The 17,642-nt window shown below is 45.0% G+C and overlaps 1 pseudogene; it reads right to left on the bottom strand.

Moving 5' to 3' along the window:
* The window catches only part of LOC143389433 (protein-tyrosine kinase 2-beta-like), a 43,047-nt pseudogene extending 25,953 nt beyond the window's left edge, over positions 1-17,094 (bottom strand).
* Between the last annotated feature and the right edge of the window lie 548 nt (positions 17,095-17,642).

Below are 17,642 nucleotides of genomic sequence, written 5' to 3'. Positions count from 1 at the left end.
AACTTTGTAGCATTATTATGATTGGGACTGTGTTAAATCTCTAGTTTAATGGGGTGGGGATGCAGGGATGGATCTCTTAACAGTACTGAGTCTTCCAATTCTGAACATGGTATCTCTCTGTTTCTTTAGATTTTCTTTAGTTTCTTTAAGTAATGCTTTATAGTTTCCAGTTATAGGCTTTAGTCCTAAGTGGCTGGTGTATTTCGATGCTTTTTTAAATTGGGATTTTTAAAAGTTGATTATTCATTTTGCTCACCATTTCTGTGACTCCCTTCTTGCTGCTCTGCCGGCCCTGGGTTCTAACCACTTACACCTTGGGCTAGCAAGGCTGCTGCTTTCTGCCTGTGCCCCTCCCAGACTGGATAGTATCCTCCAAAGAAAAGCCAGGCACTCCCACTCATTCATCACAGTCCATGTCACAAGAGCTGATGTCCTTCTTAGTCTCTGCTTGCTGTAGACACTCTTCAGTCCTTAGAGATGGCTTTAAAATTTTGTCCTGGTTTTATCATTGTTACCTGCAAGAAGATGAGTCCAACCAAGCTATTTCACTGTTTTTGAAATCTCTGTGCTATTTTATGAACAAATCTGTGTCCTCTGAAAATGGAAGAGGCCTGGGTAGCTGAGAGCTCCTTTCAAGGCACTAACAGCCAGACAGCAACATAGCAAATATCAGGAATAGCAAGCCCTGGTGCCACTCTAGCAGGGCCCAACCACTCACCAGTACCCAGCTAGATGTCCTTGGACAACACTGATGCTCTCTGGAATCCGTTTTTGTTTCTTTATTTCTTTATTTTTTGTTTTTAAATCTAGAACATGGGGAAAATGGCAGTATTTGGAATGGTTTTGTGAGAATTAAATTAATTAGAACTCTTTAGACTATCACTTGACTCAAGGTAAACACTAAAAACACAAACAACTAAAACATTGTTTTAACAACAACCTTTTGCAAAGTCTGGTGCTTCATAAACTAGATTGGGAAAACAAAATTTTGGAGCCTCCTGTTTTACTCCTCTTTTTTTTTTCTTTTTCCTTCCCTAGGAGGTGGTGGCACGGCCAAAGGTCAAAGTGGTGAGGCTGAGGGCCCATTGCAGAGTCAGCTAGTGATTAGGAAATTGGCTCCACACAGGGGGCTGAGCAAAGAAGAAATCTATGAGGATGCTGGGAAACTTTTACTGGTGGAAGGAGTACACAGACTATTGAGAGGGGAAGGCTATAGAGGACCCCATATAAGGAACTGGAATTAGAAATAGTGTTTGACTCATAGTTTAAGACAAAGAGAGAGAAAGAGACTGAGCTTTGTTTACGAAAGGGCTTAGGGGCAAGGACATTCCCTAGTGATTTGCAAATCAACCACCCAAGTCTTAGTTTACAGATAAATACCCTTCTTCACTGAAAGTTATCTAAGGTTCCTTGGAGAAATGGGTGATTCCAGAGCTGGGGCAGAAGAAAAGAGAAAAGTACAAGATGAGCCTGAAACATCATTTTTGTGCCAGGAAAAGAGAAAATGTTTAGAGGATGTTGGGAATATATGACAATGAGACAGAATGAGCTTGAAGGGACACAGAATGGCCAAATCTGGGAAAACCTAAGTATTAACATATAATGATAGGAATTACATCCAATGGAAAAAATATACTCTGAATAGATAAATAAACGGGGGAGAAGAGAATGCTTCTCTTCTTAGTAGAAGGCCAATTAGTAAATGTAATGAAAAGGATGGAAATACAAATCACCATTTGGCAACAAGCTCAGTGTTGGTTAATCAGTGCACGGTTCATCAAAGGATGATGAAGTTGGAGAGTGGAGGTCTGATGGTGGGCAGAGGATTGACAGTCTCAGGGCATTGCTCCTCAGATGTCAACCAAATACAAAAGAAAACCTGGCAGGCATGAAAGGCCCAGTTGTCCAGGTTAGCATCTCCCAGTTTAGCACAGACAGCTCTGGTGCGCTTCCTGCCTCCATGTGACAAGAAAAGTACAGCTTCACTTCTGAGATGTTCCTGCCAAGAGTTTGAGGCCCAAGTCTGGTGATGAGACCCAGAGTGAGGGGTCTCCCCAGAGTTCCTGTGGAACAAAGGATTGAGGATCTCTTCCACATTGGAGAAAACAGAAGAAATATGACAGCAATGTATGCTCCTGGACTGAGGGACATGGACATGGCTGGGTCAGTCAGATGGAGTTTGTGGGTTGCACAGTGATATCAGGGATATGGGCTGAATGATGGTGTCAGAGGTGTGAGTTGTGTGGTGGTATCAGAATAACACTGACTTCCCAATTTACATGGCTGTAGTGGAACTTGGCAGGAGAGTGCCCTTGTTTGGGGAAAATAAACACTGGAGCATTTTAATAATGGGCAGCATTGCCACAACTCGCCCTCAAATAGTTTTAAAAAAAGATGAAGGGCATGCTTGAATGAATGTGCTTAAGAAGAAAAAGAGCTAGTAAATAAAGCAGAAGACATTGAAAAACTGTGGAACCAGAGTGAAGGTGACTTGAATTCTTAGAACTGCTTTTTCAAACTTTTTGTTAAATTTGAAATAATTACAAAATAAAAAGAGAGGAGAGACTCCTATAGGACCTAGGACATGTGAAAGAAAAATACTATATCAAGGGGATAAATAAAACTTCTGTCAGGCCAGACAGAGCCTTGCTGCTTTCCAAGGTATCTGAGAGGGGTTGGACAGAGTCCAGCTCTCCGTTTCATGGTTGGTGAAACTTTCTAGGACCTGCCCTGGGCAATAAATTTCCAGGTTTCTTTCTTGGAAGTGAAAGATTCTGTAGAGAAGATAGTGGGGTAACTCTAGATCCTTGGAGTGGAAATTCATAACTCCTTGCTTAACAGATGCTCATAGAAAGATAGATTTCAGCCCCAGGAAAGGAAGAACTTGGGATTTCTCTAAGCTCAAACACACTCTCTGGGAGGCTGTCCAGTGCTGGGAAGATTCTTATCAGGGACAAACCTGATGCTCCAGGGAAACTACCAACATGACTACCACTAGTCACTGAGGTTGTATGGTGAAGAATCTGGCTATTCTATGACCTTCGTTCTGGGGAAGGAGCCTCTAGACCTTTGGAATTCCCAAGTGATAGGATTGCCTTTGAAATTCATGATGGGTACCTGGACCACACTTGAATCTATGCTAATGAACGGAGAGGGACCCTAGATGACTTCAGGATGGGTCCTGGTCAACCATGTTTCAGGCTTTCAAGTTGGAAAGACCAACTCTGTGATTAGAGTGTTGGAGCTTTGAGCCACATGATGGCCTTACCTTGAAGGAGGGAAGAAAGCTGGAGATTAAGTTCAGTGTGGCCAATGATTCAATCAACCATCTAAACAGGCCCCCATAATAAACACTGAGAAAACCCTGGAAACTTGTGGGCTCAGGTGAGCTTCCTGATTGGTGATGCATCCTAAGGACATGGAAACTTCATATTTGGGATCCTCTTGGACTTTGTGTTATGCATTTCTTCCTTTGACTGGTCAAAACTAAAATCATTCATGTGTATGGCACTTTTCTGAGTTCTATGAGTTGGTTTCGTGAAACTTAAGCAAATAGAGGGAACTCCCACATCCATAGTCAGTTGATCAAAAGTGTTGGTGGTCTGAGAATGCTGGAGCCTGCATCTCGGGTCTGAGGGGAGGGGTGTCCTGTGGACTATGCCCCCAACCTGTGAAGACTATATGGACTGCAGAATTTACATTACAAATGGGCTGATCCATTAGGCATAGCAGGGAGAAAAAAGAAGATTGTTGACCACAAGTGACACAAAAAGAACAGTAACTTTGGAGTTTCTCAAACCAGTGATTTGCAAGGTGTGAATCCAATTCTGACACACTTTTAGCAAGATAGGACAGTCCTCTCCCAGTTGTTCTCTATTGAGCTGCAGAAAGTGTCTTCCTTCAAACCATCAGCAAATATCGACCCCATTCACACCGTGCAGAGCAAATTAGGGGCTCCATTATTGGCATGCAGAGCCCTCAGCTGTGGAGGAACTTAGATTTTGTAGGTAGAAGAAAGTGGTTGAGTTTCAGGGAGGAGTCAGAGAAGTACAAGCTCAGGGCCTTGGGGCCACCCTCCCTGTGTTGGCTCCCATAGTGGTCCTGTCTTCTGTGCTCCCTGCTGCTCTCTGGTACCTGCACAGCTTCTCAAATGGTGGAAGCAGCAACATGGGTGCTCTACCCACTGTCCTCACCTGTCACTAATGAGTCAATATTTCTTTCTCTATTCATAAATCACTCCTTTAAAATTATAGTACAAGATGCATACTACTCACTCAATTGCCATATGAAACATGAATTTTTTTAATGGTCTTAGTTTTCTCAGTTGCTCTTTGGATAAGCCCAGGATTTGTTTTCTGCAAGAAGGCCTTGTTTGCCCTGGATGAAGCTTCCAGGCACTCAGCCTGCCCTTGGTGCACAGCCTGGATGTGAGAAGCCTTCTGGCGCTTTTTTGCAAACATTGGCATTTCCAGGGCTTCTCTTTCTATTTGGCTAATGATGATTTATTTTCTTTACCAAATAGTGTGAAGACCTCCTCCAGAAGACTTCTCCTATCTCCCCATTCTCTGGCTTTTCCTCTTGTAAGTCATAAACAAAGAAAGAATATGACTGGGTGTCTTGTCTCTAAGAGCAGGAAAACTTACAGTCATGCACTACATAGTCAATAATGGACCACACATAGGATAGCAGTCACTCTGATTATAGCATCTAGTGACATCAGATGTGTGTGTAAGTGTGCTTTACAGGGTTCACATGAGGATGAAATCACCTCGAGATGTATTTCTCCTGTCATTGAGTGACACTCGACTATGCTCCCAAACATAAAAGACATCCAAGCACTTATCTTCTCCATTTACTTTCTCTGTCTTTAACCACATCAATCACACTGAGGTACTTCCCCTGTAATCTCTGTGGTCTATTTTCTCAGGCTCATCTGTTTTTAGGCAACACCTAATCTTTTTGTTTTCCTTGAGCTTATTAGACATACTGTATGTCTGTGGCTGGATTTTTCAAAACAATGTGATAAATGTGGTCCCCATCATCCTCCACTCTTTTGCAAAAAATGGTCCTTGCCTAAGGTCACATCCCTGATGAGGGATGGCTCACATACAGTGATTGGTCAATAGATAGTCATCAAGGCCTGTCCTTTCATCCTGATTGGGTCAATGTCACTGAGCTGCCCTAGCTCCAGAGATCCAGAGTTCCATGTGGAATGGACTGTGTCACAGCCGAGCTTTTCCCCAGCCGATCCTGCATCTCCTGTTCCAGGTGCATCTTGTGAGAGTCCTCGTCCACACTTCTTCCACCCAGGCCTCCAAGCTGGGTCTGCCTCCTGGGAGTCCCACTGGGACTCTGGCTTGTAGACTATGTTCTGGGCTTGATTCAGTTCACCCTCCTTACTCATTGCCCTACCAAGACTAAATGATCCTCTTTTTAAAGATAACAGAATTCAACCTTTAATGAATAAGATCTACTTAAGCCTTGGTTCAAGAGAGTCTTGCTTCAACTTTGTCCAAAAAGGTGTCACTCTAAGATTGAGAACAAATTTAAATCAAGTGACTTCAGTTGAAAATTCCCATTGGTTCCTTGTTTTCTATATGAAAAGAGAATAAGAACCAAACTTTCTTTAGCATTAGGATTAAAAGGCCCTTTGGAATGTCCCTCCATATGTTCTTCCCAGTGCTGTCTTCCCCTCTTGACCCACAAATTGCCTAGCCCCAGGGCTGGTCTTTCCACCCTCACCACAGCATGCCATTGCTTTTCTCTGTGCTTGACTACATCTTCTTCCTGCCTGGCTCCCTCTGTCTCTTGACTTCTCCTGGAGATTTCCCAGTCATCACAGGTATCCTTTAAGGACCCAGTCCACACTTAAGTCCTCTGGAAATCCCTTCCTGACTGCCCTTGACAGAGCTCTTGTTTTATCACTGAGATAACAAAGGACTTTGCTTATGAATCCAGCAAGAAACTGTTATGGATTGAGTTTGTTCCCGCAAAAAGACACATTAGAGTCCTAAACTCTAGTTCTTAGAATGTGACCTTATCTGGAAATAGGGTCTTTGCAGACTACTCAAGCTCAAATGAAAACTTTAGGATGGGCTCTAATCCAATATGGTCAGTATCCTCCAAAAGGGAGAAATTTGGAAACGTAGAGAGAAACACACGCCGTGGAAGTGCCAGGTGAAGATGTGGGATTTGAGTGACACATCTGCAAACCAAGGAACACCAAAGCATGCTGGAAAGTCATCAGATGCTGAGAGGCAAGAGAGGGTTCCCTTAAGGTTTTAGAGGGAGCGTGGCCCTGCTGAGGTCTTGCTCTTGGCTTTCCTGCCTCCAGAAATGTGAGATGATCCATTTTCATTGTTTTAAACCACCCTTTTGGTGAGACTTTGTTATAGCAGCCCTGGGAAACTAATGAAGACATTTTTCAATATGAACTAAAACCACAGTCTAGGTCTGATCTTTGATAAGACAAACACCAACTATCATTTTAGTTCTAATTGGTAAATGGTTATGAGAATTTTAAGAAATTTTGTTACCTATATTAACAGTGATCTTCCAGTGATACCTTTCCAAGTGATGACAATAAAGATTTAAATATATTTCCAATTATTTTTAGATGTCAGACTAACATTTTCTGGAGTGTGACACTGAACTAAGACTGGCCGGCCTTATGTGGATCACAGATACATAAAGAGCTTAGTGTAGTGGTTGGCATACAGTAGGTGCTTGACCTGGCCCAAAGGTCAAGTCAACCTGAAGAGCTGAACTGATTGGCTCAGGAAGTCTGAGACCAGGGGATGGAGCATCTCTCCAATGGCTCAGGCTTTGCCTGAGTGAGTGGGAGCTGGTGCCTAGGCAGAAACCCAGTAGGTAGGGGCCAAAGGAAGGGGCCAGAGCTGTGGGCCCAGAGCTGTGGGATGCAGTCACTCAATACCTGCAAGCTCCAAGGAAGGGGTGCAGTGTTGAAGAAAACAGTCTTTAGAAAGGGACCTGAGTGGGGCTGGGGTTCTGGCTCCAGAGGTAGAGTGCTCACCTAGCATGAGTGAGGCATTGGGTTCAATCCTAAGCACCACATAAAGTAAAATAAAAACATTGTGTCCACCTATAACTAAAAAATAAATATTAAAAAGAAAGAAAAGGACCCGAGGCTGTTTGCGAGCTGAAGCCAGTACCAGCAGAGGTGGGTGAAGGGTGGTAAATGATAAATGATCCTTTGGGACAATCAGGCCATGGTCACAGCTGATGCAGCCATGCCACCTGGATGAAAGAAAGAATGAAAAAAAAAATCTTTCTTCTGCTCAGATCAAGAGCCATGAAGGGCCTCAGCCCCAGCACCCCACTCAGCCCAGCAGCAGCTTCCCTTTTCCCTTCTGTAGTGAGACCAGAAGTAGGCACAAGGAAGCCATGAAGAAGGAACAAGAGCTTCTCTGTGGCTGACTTACAGTGCATGAGAGGTGCCCCCCCCCCCCAAAAAAAACACTCTGTTAAAGGTAAAACCATTCTATCTATAATCAGATTTGCTAATATACCACCAGTTTGGGCCTTTTGCTAAGTTTTGGAGGAATGATGGATAATGATGGATAATAAAGATTAGAAAGAAAAGTACCAGGTGGTGTATTTCTTCAAAAATTTCTGCCTGTTAAAGTAATGACTTTCCAATTCACTATGAAGTAAACATGTAGCATGTGCCTCAGCAAGAGGGGTGGGTGACGTGGGTTACTTCAGGGTCCAGGTAAAGCAGGTTTTTCTCATGTCCAGTGATGGGTCCCAGGCACCCATTTTACTATAATGCTCCACAATTGTCATCAACGAGTATCAACAGGCACCACTAACATTTGAGGCAAGAAGTTTCTTTGTCATGTGGGTCTGTTCTACACCAATAGCTACAGCCCACTGACAGCCACGCCCCAGACCCCAATTGTGGTGACAGTGACGACAATGTGGATTTGTGGCCATTCTCTTTGGGCTTTATAACTGGAACCCATTGGTCCATCCATCATTAAATAAGGACCATTAATTAATTCAGCAAATTGGGGAAATGAAGGAAGTAAGAGAGAGGGGAACAGAGCTGCTTTTTTGTAGAAGAGCCTTCCAGACAAATGGTCTAGAAATTATGGAGGGCCCTGGGTGGGAGGATGTGAGGATTCAGTGTGCTTGGTGCCACAGGAGCTGGGGTGGAGACAGCATGGAGGGAACTGATAGGAGGAAAGGTCAGGGAGGCTCTGCCAGGTGTCAGCAAATGTTTTCTGTAAAGGGTCAGGTAGAAGATATCTGAGGCTTTGTGGACCATAGGATATCTGTTGCAAATTCCCAACGCTGTTACTGTAGCTCAAAAGAGCTATAGATAATACATGAGTGTGGTTGTGGTTCAATAAAACTGTATTTACAAAAATGAGAGCAACCAGCTGTATTTGGCCTGAAAACAATAATTGCTTGTAAACCCTGTTGTGAACCAAGGTGAGACTGTAGATTTTAAGTGAGATAAGGAGCCACTGGAGAGTTTAAAGCAGAGCAATGATATGATCTAAGCTATGCCTTAAACATGTCCCTCTAATTGACCTGTGTTTTAAAAATTCACCATAGCTGCTGCCTATAGGGTGGAGCATGTGGGTCTAAGGGCAGAGCAGTTAGCAGGCAAATGAGTTATTCCAGACAAGAGATGCTGATGGCTTGGACCAAGAAAGAGGCAATGGATTGTCGAAGGGAGTCAGAATCTGGGTGTTTGTGATGGTGGAGCCTGACAGGACTTCCTAGTGGACTGAATAGAGTCTGAGAGAATGAATGAAGTCATGACAGCTCTAAGGCCTGAGACATGGTTGGCAAAGAGTGGAGCACCAGGTAATGAAAAAGACTGAGGAGAAGACTGGTGGTGATGTTTGATTCTGCACATATGGTCAGTGGAGATGGCAACCTGGCAGGTGGGGAAGAGACTGGGAGTCATGGGAGACTGAAGTTAGAAGTACACATATGGCACCACTAAGGTTAGAATCATAGGTAGGGGAACTGGAGGAGATCACCTGAAGAGTGACAAGGCAACACCCTAGGGGGTCACATGCTTGGCAACATCACAGGAAGCCTCACATTAGGGCACACAACCTGCAGGTGGCCAGCAGCTGAGAATTCTGGGAAGTGGAGAGGAGGGGTAGACTTGTGTCAGCCATGTTCAAAGGTCAGTTCCAACGCCAGTTGTGTGTCTGGGTGGAGTGTGTGCAGAAAGCTCACACTTAGGTCTGTACATCTGTATGTCCTGGTCTGTGCTAGCCTACATACAGAAACCAGTGACAAACACAGTGATACTGAGAGACAGCTATCAAAAGTAGAAGAATGGGGTCCCCCAAAGTATGCCTATGTCCTAACCTCCAGAACCTCAAGGTGACCTCATTTGGAAATGGGTCTATATAGATGTAACTGAGTTAAGAATTTCAAGATGAGGTCATTCTGGACTGTGGTCATTCTGGCTCATAACCTGTATGGCAATGTTCATATAAAAGACACACAAAGACAAGGAGGGTGTGTGGAGACAGAGGCAGAGACTGGAGCAATGCTGTCATTAGCCAAGGAACACCTGAACTATCAGAAGCTGAAGAGTCAGAGAAGGATCTGTCCTAGAGCCCTCAGAGAGACCAAGGCCCCACTGACACCTTGATTTGGGACTTCCAGCCTCCAGAACTGCAAAGGAACCATCCCTATGTTTTTGAAGCCCCAGGTTTGTAGTAATATATTATGACTGAAATAGGAAACAGATTCAAAGGCCATCTGAGTTCCATGTCCTCAACACATAAGGCATAATTTTCAAAAAAGTGATAGAAGAACAAAATAATAAAAGTTAGCATAACTTCTCACTCTGAAAGCATTCAGTTTGAGGTGATAAAAGCCTCTAACAAGGACATTTAGCAAAGCAACCACCAGGTTAAAAATAAAAAGATACACACCTGACTGCTAATTTGTCGTTGTCATGAATCTAAGCATACAGATAAACAAAGGGGCTCAGAACTCTGCATGTTTGCCTTGCGCTTGCCTCAGTAGGTGTCTGTGTGGGTGGGTGGCCAGGAGCACTCACAGGAAATGGGGAGGGTGCAGAAAGGAGGAGGCCTGTGAGTGTGCCTCTTCTATATTATTCTGAGTGTCTGTGTGGTACCAGCTTGTGGCTTCCTGGCTGAGCCTTTCCTCTCCTATGCCAGTGACGTTCTCATGCACGGGAAGCTGGCCTTCTATAATTTCATCTATTCTTATTAGGGTAGGTTTTCTTTTAGTACAGGTAGCCCTCCCCTCCTTTCCTCTTGTACCCTAACCTTGCATCCCAAACTTGAGGCTGTGCCCTAGCTGCATCTGAATGAGGGCAGCAGGAATGCTCTGGAAACCAAGAACCTGGACCAATGGTCTGAAGGCCAGACTGCTCCTCCAAACTCAGGGAGCTGCTTGCCAGGTGTCTCTGTCCCTTGGGCTGCTGAAACAACATACCACAGACAGAGCAGCCTAAACAAAACTTCTTATAGTTCTGGAGGCTGAGAAGTCTAAGATCAAGGTGCCAGTTCTTTGTGAGGGTCCACTTCCTGGCTTACAGACAGCTGCCTTCTTGCTGTGTCTCCCATGGCTAAGACAGAGTGTGCTCTGGCCTCTCTTCATCTTATAAGGGCACTAATCCTATAATGGGGGCCCCACCCTCAAGGTCTTATTTAAATCTAATTACCTCCTATCTTAGTCTGTTTCTGTTGTTATAACAAAATACATTAAGAGGGATAATTATAAACAACAGAGAATTACTGCTCACAGACCCTGAGGATGTGAAGTCCAAGATCAAGGTACCACCAGATTCACTGTCTTTCCAAGATGGTGCCTTCTTGCTGCATCCTCACACGGCAGAGAATTGAAGAGGGTGCTTCCTTCAACCTCTTTGTAAGGGCAATAATCTCATTCATGGGGCCACAGCTTTTGATGCTGTCACACTCAGTATTAGGTCCAATGTAGCCTTTTGACCAAGTAGCTCCCAAAGACCCCTCCTCCAAAATGCCACCACATCAGGGGCCAGGACTGTACCATGTAAATTGGGGAGGAGCAAAAAACATCCAGTCCATAGCACACTGTGCCACATCAGGTGAGTGGTTAAAGCTTGAAGCTAAGTTGGATGGGAATTTGATGGTGTCACACAAGCATAGGGCACACTTGGAAACTGGACTCTGCCCTCATCCCGTTCCAGGGAAGCCACACCCAGAGACCACACCTGCAATGCAGAGACTCTGCTGTGGGTGGTCGGAATGCATCTGGAAGGACAGGAAGGACACAAAATGGCTTTAGTTCCTGTCCCTCCTGGGGATGCAAATATGAATTCCCAGTGCAGTGACACTTCAGGAAAAAAATGAAGATGTATCTCAAATGTGGCTTTTCAGCCTAGTGGAGGCTGGCTGAGAGATAGGTTAGGAGTGAGGGTCCTGCTGGCAATTCTGCATTGCACCATATCATGGACGAATGCCCATTTTTTCTTACTACCCTCCTGAGAGAGAAAAACAGATGGTCTGATAATAGGGATGCACACACACAGAGAGTGGGTCTGCTGGTGACAGCCAGAGAGAGAAGACACCACAAAACAGGCAATCAGTGTGCCAGGCACGGGGAGGACAGAACATGGCACTTAGAAGCAGGTGACCAAACAATTCAACCTCACATGCATCATACTTTGGGGCTTGGCAGGGACATTCCTAATGGTTATCTCTGGACATTATGTGTAAGCTGGAACTGAGACAAACCAGGACATATAGTAAGCCCTCCCACCCAAAAGAGAATGGGAAGAAAAGGAGAGGGAGAAGGAGAGAGAGAGGATGGGGGCTGCATGCACGTAATCGCGATCATGAAGGAGACACCCCGTGTTGGCACGTCTGGGTGATGCTCTGCAAGTTGTTTTCAGAATGCCATTTTAGCCTCTTTCCCAGACAAGCAAATTAGCACATTAGGAGAAAATAGAATGATATAAGCCTCTGCTTGCTACAGAGATTCCAAGCTCCCAAACAAACACAATTTCCTTTGAATAGCAAACCAAAGGGAAGTGTAAAATCAAGAAGAGCCAAGTATGGTTTTCATTTGTCACATTGCTGAGTCTCTCCAGCACCTACCTGATTTCTGAGGGGTCCTAGGAACCAAATCCAGGGAGTACTTTTGTGGTTTTGAACGTGGCAATCATCATGAGTCTATTGTATTTGCATAGAAGTAAGTTGGGAATAAAGATAACTCTACGAAGTCAGCAAGTACGCCTGGAGTAACCATGTTTTGGAAACATGCCCCGGCAGGGACTGTGCCAGGGTGAATCTCCATTGCTTCTATTTGATCAGATGCAGCCAAGTGGGGGGTGTTGGAATTTCAGGAGTGTTCTTATGGAAGGACATGTGCTTGGCAAATCTGGAAGTGCTGGCAGCATTTTGAGTACTCGGAGGATGGTGAAAGAAGATATGGAGCTGGATATGAAAAATTGGTTGAAGTCAAAGCCAAGTTAGGGAAAGGAGGCTGTCAGGAAGTAGATAGAGGGAGGTATTTCTCCAGGAGAATCTCAGTCAAGGATGCCAGGCCTGGGTTCCCTATTGGACACTCCCTACTGGACACCTCTAGTGGGCTCTGAATAGCAAAGCTAGTCCTTGATGTTCAGACCCAACTCTTCTGTGTTATTTGTTCTCCTAAGCCTTGTTTCTTCCTGTCAGAGCTTTTGCCTCAGTTTGTAATCATTTGTTCTTTGGTTTAAGTCAATTTTGGTCTCACCCTTGGCCAGGAAACCCAGTGAAAGCAGAGAGTATACCTGTGTTTTGGGGTACTTTGCTGCCCCAGGCCATGGCCAGCGCGGTGCCAGGCATGGGCACCCAACTCTGTTTGTGGAATGGAAGATGGAATTATTTAAGACTCTTTCCAGTGACCTCATCCACAGCCATGGTTTCAATCACCACCTTGAGGCTGGCCACACTCGACTGTCTGTGCCCACACTAGTTCTCCCCTCCAGAACATGCACCAACGGTTACTCAACATTTCCATGTGAAAGTGTTAAAGCACCTCAATCGCACTGAAAGATCTTTAACTGCGCTGGGGAACACGTCACTCCCCACCCAGTCTCTCCTCCAGTATTCATCATCTTAGGGAGGGGGCCCTGTCCACCTGAACCAGAGCTGCCACTCTTCACACCTCCCTATCCCTCATTCCTTCACCTCCCATCCATCACCAAAGCCTGTCACTTCCATCTCCTACAGTCTCTGGATATCAATTAAATTACATCAGCATCTTCCCACAAGGGATGGAGTAAAGATCAAAACTATTAACATGTTTTAAGAAGCCAATCTTAAGGAACTCTCAGCCTCCAACCTGCCATGTACCTTTCTACTCAAGGGCTACCACATGTGGTATTGTCTGGGCTGGTGACTTTGTTTCTCTTGCTTTCTCCTCTTTCCTTCACTTCATAGTCAAAACTGTAAAATTCTAGTTATTCTCACCATCTCTACTCAACCATCATTGTACAATGATTCCTGCCCCCATCTCTCCACTGGAACTGCCCAGCAAAGAGTCAACCATGGCACCTGTGGCTGAAGGCAATGACCCTATTTCTGCCCTCCCCTGACTTGACTTCTCTGAGCACTTAACATTGCTAAACACTCCTTCCTTAAAGCCCCTTGGCCTTTGGCCCCTCTGTCTTCTTCTCTCAGTTCTCTTCATTTTTTTTTTTGGACTCTTCTTTTCCTTCATTTGCTTCTCTTTCTTCATCAGTCCTCTGGAAATTAACTTCCCAAGGTTTCCCAACTGGAACTCTTGCTCTTGCTCAACTCAACCTCCATGGATGATTCTGCCCTCTTGCTTGGCATCCATCACATGACAATGCCAAATCTTTACCTCCAAGTCCTTTCTTCCTCCTAAGCTCCAGGCCCACATTTCGCTGTGGAGGTGCTTCTAACACACTTCAAACACACCACAAGTAGAGCTAGAATCTCAAGGCCCTTCCTTTCTCTGCTCCTATCTCAATGAATGGTGCCAGCTCCCATTCAGCTGCCCAGGCAAGAGCTTGAGTCATCCTTGTCTCCTTCCTTTCTTTCCCTCCCTACATCCAATTAATCATCAAATTCTGTTGACTCTGCCTCCAGAGACACACTCAGATGGGTTGACTTATCTGTTCCCAGTGACGCTCCCTTAGTTCAGGTCCTCATCAGTTCCCTCCCACACAACAGCCACCACTTCCTAACCCACATCCCATTTGCCAGCTTCTTTCTCTAACCCTTTGTGTTCTGCTGCCAGGGTTTGGGGATAAATGTTCCCTAAATGATTTTTCAGAAGACTAGTGGACCAACTTTTAAAAGAGCATTTCTTTAGGCCAATAAGAAACAGCTAGGTAGAAAATAATACTTCTGTGCCCCTGTCTCAAAGACTCACTGGGCATATTAGCTTATTAAAGGTTCTGAGAAAGCTTGCTATAAAAGAATCTGTTCAGAATTGTTTAACAAATTATCTTCTAAGCTTCCTTGAGATAAGACCCTTTCTCCAGGGCAACCTCATTAACATCTTTCAGAACACCATGTGCTATTTTAAAATACTAATGTGATTGTCTTCTCAGTTTGAAAATAAGAAAGATGAATGGATAAATACCCAAAGAAGACAACTTGAACTTCATTCTCTGGGCATTTAGTGATCCTTGAAGATTTTTGAGCAGGGTAATCACCTAAAACTCATCCATGCAACCAATATTTCCAATTATTTGAGACCCTGTTGTGCACTAGATACATTTTATCTGCCATCTCCAATCCTACAGCAAGGCTGCAGATGGACATGGTCCCCAGGGGGAAGACTGAAGTGCAGATGGGTTAAGCATTTAGACCCAAGGCCACACACCACTAAGGGTAGGACAGCTCATGGCTGGAAGTCCAAGTGGCTTTATGGCCACAGCTGTTTGTAATAATCAGTGACATTAGAAGGTGACCTTTAGCCAGCAGGAGACACTGGAAGCAGAAAAAGTCAAAACGTGGATAGAAACTCCTAGAAGGCAATTCCATCCTTCTGTTGTTGCTGCTGCCTCACCTTTGTCCCCACACTCCTCCAGATGATGCCCCCAGAACTGGTAGCCATTCTTGAGCTTGGGCCTTACTGACCTTTCTATAGGCCTCCTGCTCTTCCTCCCCTTAGACACCCACCAGGCCATCACACAACTCTAAGAAAATCTCTCTCCCCCTTCCTAAAAACTAGGTGCTGTTTCCCAGTGCCTGCCCAACTACAAATTTCTAACCTGATGTTCTAGGCCTCTTTATCTGCCCTCAATTTCTACCTTGGCCTTGACTTGAGATGCTTTTCTAAATAAATCCAATGCTTCCATAAAGCCAGACTACCCACCATCCAGCAGCCTCCCAGCCTCTATCTGTGTTGCTCCCTTCTTACCCCAGAGTCTCTGCTTTAAATCCCACCCATCTTTTGGGGCCCTTCTCACTGTTAACTCAATAAAACCTATCCCAAGCTGAACCAACCAGATGTTCTCTGCTTCTCAGCACAAAAGGTCAATGAGTGCTCCTCAAACTTGAAGATCAGGTTAACTTCTGAAAATTACGATAGTGAGGCTCACAGTGGATGGCATCATCTATGTATGAAAATGACATACCTGAAGGAAGACTCATGAAATGGACAGTTAAGAAGATAGGAAAATGTCCCCTGGAAGAAGGGGCCCAGGGCTTATATTCAGGCACATTTATGATCCCATATCAGAAACCATATGACAAGTAATCAAGGCCCTAATCAAATCAGTTACAGGAAACAGAAGGAGTCAATGGAGCCAGAATCAACAATGGTAACTGGCCAACATAGTGAGCTAATCAATTACACTCTGCTCTGGTGTTCGGAGGCAGATGCATGCTGTAACAGACAGCAAGTGGGATGGTGACATGGCCAAGCTGCCACAGCACCAACCAAAGAAGCCACTCACAGAGTTGAGAGGCATGGGTTTTCAGGACACAGGAAGGGTTGGCAATGCCATGGAGAAGAGCTCAGGCAGCTGCCCCAGAGTTGGTGCCTTTCCTCCAAGTTCCCTGCTTCCTTGTTCAAATCACAAATCCTCCAAGCAGCCTTCTGAGAACCCATTTGACTTTCCCTTCCATTAACAATAAGGAATGTTCTGGGCATAGGAAAGATGCATTCTCACTGAATCCATCTCTTGGGGCCATTAGAGGATTTAATGAGATCATGAGTATAGAAAGACACACCTAACTGTTCCCATGTAGCTATTGTTCAATACATGTAGGTGGTGAAATCAGCCAGTATATTGGAACTCTGCTTTTAATGACAATTTCATTTAGACTTAGTTAAGTTGAACTGAATTCCTGGTATCTAGATGCCTTGATGAGGTGGATACCTGGATCTGTTAACAGATTTTAGGACCCTAAGTAAGAATAAGCCCATTGAGCTGTTGCTCTGGCAAAAGAGCCTGGTGACGCCCATCTAGCCCAGGGCATTTGTAGCTCATTACCATCCTCTAAATGCCCCACCAGCTCCATCCTCTAAATGTCCAGCAGAAATCTTAGATAGCTTTTTTTTGAAAATGTAATCACTTGCATATGCCTCTAATTCCAATTACATTGGAGAGTATTTGAGGGGGCTTTTAAGTCCTTTGCAGAGACTTAAATGTCATAAATACTTAACGAGTTGAAATGAATTGAACAAAGACCAAACAAACAATCAGGGTTTCAAACCAAGGCTGTAGCATCTGTCCCCCAAACCCCTAGGGAAGTGGAGTTGCACACCTGGAGAGGAGTTTGGCCACATCAGCTGAGAACATCTCTCCTGATGCCAACTTCCCTCTGCCAGGCAGTACAGGAGAGCCTGCTGGGATGAAGGAGTGCTGCTCAACTGTCCAGGAAGCAGAGGGTGGAACAGACAAACAGAGTGCACAGGTCTCCAGCTTACCTGGATCTCTGTCTGCACAGTGCATTTGACCAGTTTGAAGTTCTTCCCATTTGCTTTAGAAGCAAACCTTGAGGATGAACACATCTGCCTTTTCCATGTTAACTGGTACCACCACCATGGGCTTTGGGGGACCCTCAGGCCGGCGAATGTGCCCACCTTTACTCAGCTCAGGGGCTTGGACACCCCGGACATCCTCTCAGACAGCAGCTGGGACCAGCACATCTCAGTCCTGTGGAGACAACAGAGAGACAGTACTGAAATGAGTGCCTAGAATCCCTCATGCCTTAGCCCCCCAGGTGCAACTACCAAGCAAATGACCTATTCTCCTCTTCCTGAAAACTCCCCTAAAGGCATCCAGCGTTCTTGGATGTTCTTGGGAAGCTGCAGCAGGTGGAAGCGGGATGCATGAACATTCAGGTATAAAATCTGGACCTGGAGCTTCCAAGCATGCTAGCCCTCTCCTCTGGAAGCCCCCTCTACCTCCCATTTCTCCCCACACAATGGCTCCTAGGCAAGGGGCCCACATACAGCAAATGCAGCTTTGAGAGGAGGCGGCCACAGCCTGGTTCCAAGGCACAGTGGAGCAGAAAAGTGAGAAGTGGGGCAGGAGAAAATAGCAGAAAAGAAACAGGGACAAGGGGGAGAAAGCAGAAAAGAGACAGATTTGGAGAATGAATAGCTCTGAGGGACCTGGAACAGAGAAGGCAAGAGAGGGGATAGATGGTGAACCTGGCTTTTGA

Source organism: Callospermophilus lateralis, unplaced genomic scaffold (assembly GCF_048772815.1).
Source record: "Callospermophilus lateralis isolate mCalLat2 unplaced genomic scaffold, mCalLat2.hap1 Scaffold_43, whole genome shotgun sequence".
Taxonomy (NCBI): domain Eukaryota; kingdom Metazoa; phylum Chordata; class Mammalia; order Rodentia; family Sciuridae; genus Callospermophilus; species Callospermophilus lateralis.
Note: the sequence above shows the minus strand (reverse complement) of the source record. Positions and strands in the feature narration are given on the sequence as shown.